Here is a 10,154-nt window from a genome sequence, read left to right as displayed (position 1 = left end):
TAATTTATTTCAATTGTTTTGTTGATAAATAAATCTATATTTACAAACTCAAATCTGACCAAAAAACTCAGATTTCTACATATCAACAAATCATCACTTTTTACACCATTTTTATCTAGAAATTGACTTGTAACTCACATGGAAACCTTAGGGATCTTGTATAACATTGACTTGTAACTCACATGGAAACTTGGATGTTCAATTTCATCCAAAATAACATATATATTGATGTAAACATTGGCAATTAAACAACATTCAGCAAGTCAGTGAATAAAGTAGCATGTAATCATTTTTCTTGCTTTCATGATCACTTTGTTGCTAATATTTGGATTATATTTTGGAGTTATTTGCTTTTCTTGAATTTTCTTATATTTTTATGTGTAGATGGCAAGATCACCTTCCAGACAAAGAATAGTTGCCATAGGTGCATTTTATGTCATTTATGTTACGATTCGTTGGTGGATGTTGTGTACTTATCATTTGCGTCGGTCGATTGAGTCAATGACTTTACGTACAAAATATTTAATGAGTTACCATAATAGGCGTGAAAACATGGTGAGGATGGTTTATGAAATTGATGTTACGAGTGTTGTTAACATAAGAATGAATATACATGCATTTACAACACTTTGTGATATGCTATAAACTAGAGGGGGACTAAAGAATAGTAAAAACATGTTAGTCGATGAGCAAGTTGCTATGTTTTTACATACCCTTGCTCATAATGCAAAGAATAAGATACTAGTCAACAGATTTCATCGGTCCGGGGAAACTGTAAGTCGGTATTTCAAGTTAGTCTTAAATGTTATATGTCGATTACACAAAAAACTCTACAAGTCACCCGTGCCAGTGCCAGATAATGAAACTGATGAAAGATGGAAATGGTTTAAGGTTAGTCAAACACATTTTTTATTAAAGATATTTTTTGCTAACATAAATTAGTAAGTAATGTTTTCTTTTAACTCAGGGTTGCTTAGGAGCATTAGATGGAACATACATTAAAGTTGAAGTCCCTGCTATTGATAGAAAACCTTATAGGACAAGAAAAGGGCAGATTTGTACTAACGTACTCGGAGTATGTACGAGAGACCTTTTATTTACGTATGTCTTAGCGGGATGGGAGGGTTCTGCAACTGATAGTAGAGTTTTGCGTGATGCAATCAGTAGACCCAATGGTCTTAAAATAACTCCGGGTATGTGATAGACAATTTTCAAAGAATATACATAGATTTAAGTATGATAATTAACATAGAGTTTATGGTTAATTGTAGGAACATACTACCTTTGTGATGCCGGTTATACAAATGGTGAAGGATTTTTAACTCCATATCGAGGTCAACGTTATCATCTTAACGATTGGTCTCGTCCTCCTACGAATGCTAAGGAGTTCTTTAATATGAGACATTCATCGGCCAGGAATGTTATAGAAAGATGTTTCGGAATGATTAAAGATAGATGGGCTATTTTGCGTGATAACTCATATCATCCCATAGAGTCCATGCCACGTATCATCATTGCTTGTTGTTTATTGCACAATTTCATACGAACAACAATGAGTGAAGACCCTCTTGATAACGAAATCCCAGTAAATCACACACAACCTGCAAATGACCATGACAATGTTATTTCTATTATTGAGCCCTCACAAGAATGGACCGATCGTAGAGACCTTCTTGCTAATGAAATGTTTAATAGTTGGACTGCGATGCGTGCGCAGCGTGCCAACAATGTTTCTTAATTATGTTTGAAAATTCTGTATTTTTTATTTGTAGAACCAAGGATGTTTCTTATTAATGTTTATTTATGCACTTTATTTGTTTCTTATTAATGTTTCTTGTTATATTTGTATTTGTAGTTACATGAATTATGATTTTTAATTGTATAATTATGCATTTGTACGTAGACATGGCAGATTCAAATATAGTGAGAGGAGTTACTCGGAGCAAGCATACCTGGACAAATGATGAAGATGCAAAGCTAATTGATGCATTAATGGAGATACATGCATCCGGAAAGTATGCTGGTGCTGACAATGGATTCAAACCAGGTTATTTAAATGGTATTCAACAATTGCTAGATGTAAGTCTTCCTAACTCTGGCCTCAAAGCAGAACCACATATAAAGTCTATGATGAAGACATGGAAGACACACTTTAGCATTGTATATGATATGGTGCATACAAGTGGGTTTGGTTGGGATGAACAAAAATGTTGTATTATTGCCGATGATAGTGTTTGGAATGAATACGTGAAGGTATATTCTAAAAAATATATTTTTTAGATTTTAAAATTTTAGTCTAATTTATTTGTAATTGTCTTGTAGTCTCACAAAGGTGCTGTGAATTTTCGTGACAAGTCATTTCCTTTCTATGACAAATTGTGTACCATATTCGGTAAGGATAGAGCTACTGGTAGTAAAGCAGTTGACCTTGGAGAAGAAGATGTTGTTCAAGAGACGCAAAAAAGCTCACCTGTTGATATTGAAGACTTTGATTTTGTTGATGAAGCCGTTCCAAATGTTGATAGATCTGAAGGACAAACAGGAAGTGTAACAAGCAAGCGCAAAAGAGGTAGAAGCACGGATGCAGATGAGATATATCGAGAGTCTTGCAAAGATATCAAGGAAGTTTTGCTTCGATTTGGGGAGATGGTGGGTGAACAACTTAGCAAAGAAGGTATGGAGGCTCGTGAAATCTATGAAAAGGTTAGTGATGAGTTGAAAGCTTTACCAGGTATCACTACGAAAAAACGGTTCAAAGCAGCTCATTTGATTGGTAAAGATGTGGATCTAGGACGTTCTTTTCTTGTGTTAACAATAGAAGAGAAAATTGAGATGGTCGAGTTGTATACCGATGGTTCAATGGGATAGTTGTGTATGGTTGAAGTATGTTTTGTATGTGAATTGGTTTTAACTATGGTTGATGTTTTTTGCTTAAAAACTATGTTTTGTATGTGAATTGGTTTGATCAATGCATATTTTGGTTGGAATTTATGCATCTTTTTATATGTTTTTTTATTTTTTAATAAATATTTGTTATGAAAAAAATACTTGTGCTAATGATAAAGTTGATATAATTCTCTGTTTATTTCCTATGTACCAAACAAGAGAAATGATTCTCAGCTATATTTCTCTACTGAAATCTCTGTACTACCAAACAGAACAGTCAATTCTCATTCTCCAGACCAATTCCCTTTCTCTGCAATTCCATTTCTCTATTCCATTTCTCTACAATTCCATTCTCTGTACCAAACACCCCCTAACATGAAACGTAAAACACAATAATGGAACATATAACACAATGACCTGAAACGTAAGACACAATGGTAAAATACATATAACACAATGACCTGAAACGTAAGACACAATGGTAAAATACATATAACACAATGACCTTAAACGTAAGACACAATGGTAAATACATATAACACAATGACCTTAAGCGTAAGACACAATGGTAAATACATATAACACAATGACCTTAAACGTAAGACACAATAGTAAATACATATAACACAATGACCATAAACGTAAAACACAATGGAATCTACATGTTACACAAGGGCTTGAACGTAATACACAATCAACATAAAGCAAATGTTGAGCACAAAGACACAGTGACAAACGAAAGACAAAATGACGTAATCTTTATTTTAATTTTTATCTTTAATATGAGTATCAGTTGAAAAACACAATGACCAAAATATATAACATAATGCATAGAAAAACTCAATTAAAAAGCACAATGGACAACCAAATAAAACAATAAAAAAAAACCCACCAACTTTTTTTTTATTTTTATATAACAATATGATATTCATATTAAAGATAAAAAAACGCTCGTTATTTTGGTAAAAAAAATTTCTTAAAAAAAACGTCGTATGAAAAAGTTATAGACGTTTTAAAATTATGGGATAATTGACATGTGCCTTGCATGTGGAAAGAGAAAGTCTTTATAAATGAGTTATTACATTCATGCTCTTCTCATCTATTTTTATTTAATTTTTATTCTTGAATTAATCTCTACCATCCAAATATAAGATTAATGGATTAGACTTTTTCTCACCCTTCTTATTTTTGTTGTCCTTTGTATTTTAACTTTACCTTATATTTGAAGTCAAATATTTTATATAAGTTAATATATATTTATTTTAATGTACTTAATAGTATTTAATACATTATATATGTAATATTATTAACTTATTATAAATATACGATATGAAATAAGTAAGTGAAGCAAGAAAATAATTTGGGAAAATTCTAAAAAATAGGCGTTTATGAATTTGTTTTTCAGGTTTTAGGTGTCATTTCAAACAAATTCCTAAAATAGGTATTATAAACTAATCGTGACGAATAGTTTATGATTGTCAACGAGTAGTTTGTATAACCAATAAAAACTTGCCATGTGTCTATAAACTAACCGTAACGACCAGTTTCACTAATCATCTACTCGTAAAGATTAAATAAGTTTAAAGCCTCGTAATCAACGCCCACGAGTAAATAAGATATCCTTTAGTCGCGACGAGCAGATTATAAAACCTTACGAGTCGCGAGTAGTTTAGCAAACTAACCATGACGATGAGTTTGATAACCAAATGCATCGAACCGACTTGTTTTTCAAAACACTAACCGGAATGGTTAGTTTGTTTGGTCAACTAGTCGTTACGAGTAGATAATGGTCAACGATTACTTTACATCCATTATACGAGTTTTTTATTGGTAATTAACTCGTCTCGATAAGTTTACATGGTAAACATTACTCATACGAGTAGTTCATATCTAGTTAACTCGTCCTGACTAGTTTACCTTGTTTATATTCCCGATACGAGTATTTTATTAGTAATTAACTCGTTCTGATAAGTTTACCAGATTTACATTACCGATACGAGTAATTTATTGGTATTTAACTCGTCGAGTCTTGTTTACCTTGTTTACATTACCGATACGAGTAGTTAATTAGTAACAAACTCGTCTTGACTAGTTTAATTATGTTTGGTAGTTACCGATGCCTTTTTTGTATCTTCACCATTTACGAACACCTCTCTCCCCGCTGTCAACCTGTCCAAAAAGATGCACGTCCATATTCCACAATCACCCGACCCATACGCCTGAACCGGAACTTTTTCAAGAATATTTTATTTAAAAAATGCGGTTTCCTAAATGTTGGGCCCAGATCATAACCTACTCCGCATACCCATGTGGGAGAACATGAAACAAGGAAAGACAAATACCCCTCTAGCTCTTGTGGCCGGATACCCGGTAGACAGTTTACAAAAGAACACACAGACATGAACAAATTACCAAAATTAACATAATTGTTGCGTATTTATTTCAATGTTAACTACCAAAAATAAGTATACATACATACGTACCTATCGTATACCGTCATCGTCAAAGAAGAGTTTGTTATCAATTAATCAGTCAAGACGAGTTTGTTACTAATTAACTACTCGTATCGATAATGTAAACAAGGTAAACTAGACGTGATGAGTTAACTACCAATAAATTACTCGTATCGGTAATGTAAATCTGGTAAACTTATCATAACGAGTTAATTACTAATAAAATACTCGTATCGAGAATATAAACAAGGTAAACTAGTCAGGACGAGTTAATTAGATATGAACTACTTGTATGAGTAATGTTTACCAGGTAAACTTATCGAGACGAGTTAATTACCAATAAAAAACTCGTATAATGGATGTAAAGTAATCGTTGACCATTATCTACTCGTAACGACTATTTGACCAAACAAACTAACAATTCCGGTTAGTGTTTTGAAAAACAAACCGGTTCGATGCATTTGGTTATCAAACTCATCGTCATGGTTAGTTTGATAAACTACTCGCGACTCTTAAGGTTTTATAATCTGCTCGTCGCGACTAAAGGATATCTTATTTACTCGTGGACGTTGATTACGAGGCTTTAAAATTATTTAATCTTTACGAGTAAATGATTAGTGAAACTGGTCGTTACGGTTAGTTTATAGACACGTGGCAAATTTTTATTAGTTATACAAACTACTCGTTGACAATCATAAACTATTCGTCACGACTAGTTTATAACACCTATTTTGAGAATTTGTTTGAAATAACACCTAAAACCTGAAAAACGTATTCATAAACGCCTTTTTTGGAAATTTTCCCAAATAATTTTGGACTAGAATATTGTGAAAAGACATAATAGTATACATCGTGTGTGTTTTTCTTTTTTTTAATGAACGACTTTAAAGTAAAAGTCAAAATTTACTCACGGAGAAGGTATCTATTGAGGTCCACTTAAGTCTCTGCCCGACCGACTTTACATTCAACCCGTGTAATATAGTTCTCTCTCTCTCTCACACACACACCTTCTGTGTGTGTTCTACTGTGTGAAATTATTCTCTCAAACCTCAATCATCGTATGTCTTCTTACTTCAATTCTTTCTCAACAAGATTCAAAGCAAAACAAGATCACTTCACTTGAATCTATATGTAATATCCAAAAACCAAACATATATGTTACGTTTTTTTTACTTTGAACAACACTTGACTTGATGAATCACATGCTCATACATCATCATCATATCTTTATCCACTTATCTATTTTTAGCTTCTTATCTTGTAACTCTTGTTATCAACTTATAAGTTTACCTCAAATTCTGTTGATCGGAAATGATGTCCGGTGATGGATTCGTTCATGACACCGACGTCACAAACCCTAACCCTACTTCGTCAAATTCGGCTAAACGAAAACGTAATCTACCTGGAAACCCAGGTAATCATTCAGTAATTAAGTACATATTAGCATAGATTGTAATTATCTTGTATTATATATGTTATGTGTCTTGTATATCTCTAGCTAGTTAAATTTATAGAATATGATTGTATATTATCACCCTTTATATAAAAAGTTTATATATCTTGATTAGTGATTTATAATAATACCATACAAGATTGTAATTATATTGTATTATACATGTTATGTATCTCTAATTATTAAATTTATATAGTATGTATATTCTCACCCCATGTGTATAGAGTTAATCTTGATCATTAATGATTTAAAGGAAATTATAATACCATAAAGATTGCAATTATCTTGTATTATATTATATATCTCTAGTTAAATTTATATAATATGATTATAAAAAGTTTGTCTTGATTAGTGATTTATAACACCATAAAACTATAAGAAGAATATTGTAACTATATATCTTGTATTATGTTATATATGTATCTCTAGTTAAATTTATAAAGTATGATATATTCTTACCCCATGTATAAAGAGTTTATCTTGATCATTAATGATTTAAAGAAATTATAAAACCATAAAGATTGTAATTCTCTTGTATTATATTATATATTATATACCTCTAGTTAAATTTATAGATTATGATTGTATATTCTCACCCTATGTATAAAGATTTTGTCTCATTAATGATTTATGGAAATTATAATTATACCATATATAAAAGATTGTAACTATCTTGAAATATATTGTACATCACTAGTTAAATTTATTAAATATGATTGTATATATATTCTCAACCTATGTATAAAGAATTTAAATACTTTTTAGAGTTTATCAAATTTGTTTCATGTTGATGTTGAGTTCTTACTGAATTGTAGATCCAGATGCAGAAATCATAGCTTTATCACCGAAGTCCTTAATGGCAACAAACCGTTTCGTGTGTGAGGTATGTAGCAAGGGGTTTCAAAGAGATCAGAATTTGCAGCTCCATAGAAGAGGACATAATTTGCCATGGAAGCTAAAGCAAAGAAATAAAAATGAAGTGGTAAGGAAGAAGGTTTACATATGTCCAGTGAAAAGTTGTGTTCATCATGAACCGTCTCGAGCTCTTGGAGATCTCACCGGCGTAAAGAAGCATTTCAGCCGGAAACATGGTGAAAAGAAGTGGAAATGCGAAAGGTGTTCGAAGAAATATGCGGTTCAATCGGATTGGAAGGCTCATGGCAAGATTTGTGGTACAAGAGAGTATACTTGTGATTGCGGAACAATCTTTTCCAGGTATAGCATTCGAGTTCTAAACTTTTATAACATGTTTTCGTCTTTTTGGTACCAGACAGTAAATAAGTCACCTTTCCAGTCCACTGCTTGGACCGGACCAGACAATGAACTGGTCATCGTGTCTGGCTGGACCAGACAACTAACTAGTCATCGGTACACTTGTAAACGAACCGAATAGGCCATGATCATGTTCATTTGTTTAATTTTAATTGAACAAACGCATGAACACGAACAATTAAACAAACAAAGTTTTTTGTTCATGTTCGTTTGTTAAGAAGATGAGTGTGTAAGTGTGTTCCTTTGTGTTTGTTTGTTAATAGTATAATTAAAGTAATGATTTACAAACGTAAACAAATGAACATAGAAGAGCGAACATAAATTAAAGGTGCGAATAACACCAACTAAAAGTAAACTTAAACATCAGCATGTTGGGCCTATAAATTTAATAACACTAGAATAAATCGTAACAATTAATATTTAATTTTATAATATACTAAACTTAATTGTTGGGGACAAAATATTTTAAATGAATTTATAGAACGTAAATAAACGAACTTAAACTAACGAACACAGATGTACATAAATGAAAGAACATAAATGGATGAACATAAAACGAACAAAATGACCATAAAACCTTTATTCATGTTCTCTCGTTTATTAAATAAACAAATATAAATGAACTTCACGTCAAACGGCCTAGTACTGAACGTTCAGCTCGTTTACATGCCTAGTTACCGGTCCACGGACCAAACTAAGAAATAACTTTTAGATTACAGTATTTTTTATGCTACATGACTCAAACCTTCCATATTTGGAAAGATAAACTAATATATATATAACCTTACATGTGTATGGCTTAACAAACAAACAAACATGACAGGAAAGATAGCTTCATAACGCATAGAGCATTTTGTGACCCCTTAACTCAAGAAAATTCAAGAACGGCGTCGTTCTCAACGCTTCAAACCGCCACGAATATTAATTTCCATAACGATTTGATGATGCTAACCGGCGGGTAACGGTAATAGGTTTATGAATCCGGGGATGAAACCAATGTTACCCCTTTGGTTGCACCATAATAATAATAATTCACTAGAAAACCCAACAATAGTTTCATCGTTATTAGGGTCATCAAGCTCAAACATTAATAATAATAATATATGGTTGAGTAGAAGTCAGGAAACAGTTGAGAATAATAATATTATGGAACTGCCACAAGGGTTATGTTTAAAACAAGAACAAGATAATAATAATAATATAGGGGATATTCAGTTGAATATTCCGTTACATAATGATTATGCTGGTTGTCATAACCCGCTGCCACGTCAGGCGCATATGTCCGCCACCGCACTTTTACAAAAGGCTACTGAAGTGGGGTCCATAAACTCAGGCGGGTTTGGGTTGTTTAGTTCGTTGAACCAATCGGATAATGTGATTGGTGGGATGTCGAATGGCGACGGGATGATGATGAGGATGATGGCGGGGTTGACGGGTGAGAACTCCGGCGGCGTTGACTTGGGTGAGGGGAGTTTGACTAGAGATTTTCTTGGAGTTGAAGTGAATGAGAGAAGAGTGTTTAGTTTGCAACAAGAGTTGATGAAGTTCACTTGTCCCATGAATGATGTTTCAAACATAGGATTTAGTGGAAATTAAGGAGAGTGTTTTGGGTCATAAGTACACTCATGTTAAAGAATATATGTAATTTTGGGATAATAAGAGTGGTATGGACAAATCCATTGGACACTAGTTTCATGAATTGTGTTTATGTGACTATGGATGACAAGGGTAGCGTTAGAGATGCTCTTATATATGGTGATTGATGAGAACAATCGAACATGACCCGACTTGTGGTCAGTTTAATAGTTTTTTCATGTACTTGGTGACGATATATTTGTTTCCGGTGAAGGGTGTAGTGTACGTAATAAGTAAAGTGGTGGTCGTAATACTATCATAGTAATTTTGTGACATTAACCTTTTGAAATATTTGATTTCATGCTGCTAAAATTGTTATCTTTAATCAATTTCTAACATTAAGTGATTAAAATTACTTATAACTTTGTTGGGTTTAGAGTTATGTGCAAATATCATGAAGTTCATTAGTGTTTTGCTATATAATAAGTAAAAATTTTCACATAGTATGATTTATA

The 10,154-nt window shown here is 32.5% G+C and overlaps 1 pseudogene across 1 annotated transcript; it reads left to right on the top strand.

Moving 5' to 3' along the window:
- Positions 1 to 6,270: 6,270 nt before the first annotated feature.
- LOC143598041 (uncharacterized) lies at positions 6,271 to 9,941 on the top strand (annotated as a pseudogene). Its single transcript, XR_013147040.1, has 3 exons — positions 6,271 to 6,753; positions 7,608 to 8,007; positions 8,888 to 9,941. The product of XR_013147040.1 is annotated as an uncharacterized LOC143598041 (transcript).
- Positions 9,942 to 10,154: the final 213 nt, after the last annotated feature.

Source organism: Bidens hawaiensis, unplaced genomic scaffold, assembly GCF_021521415.1.
Source record: "Bidens hawaiensis isolate Kalapana, Puna unplaced genomic scaffold, B.hawaiensis_p1.1 tig00049471_1, whole genome shotgun sequence".
Taxonomy (NCBI): Eukaryota; Viridiplantae; Streptophyta; class Magnoliopsida; order Asterales; family Asteraceae; genus Bidens; species Bidens hawaiensis.
The sequence above is the reverse complement of the archived record's forward strand: the minus strand, read 5'-3'. Positions and strand labels throughout refer to the sequence as shown.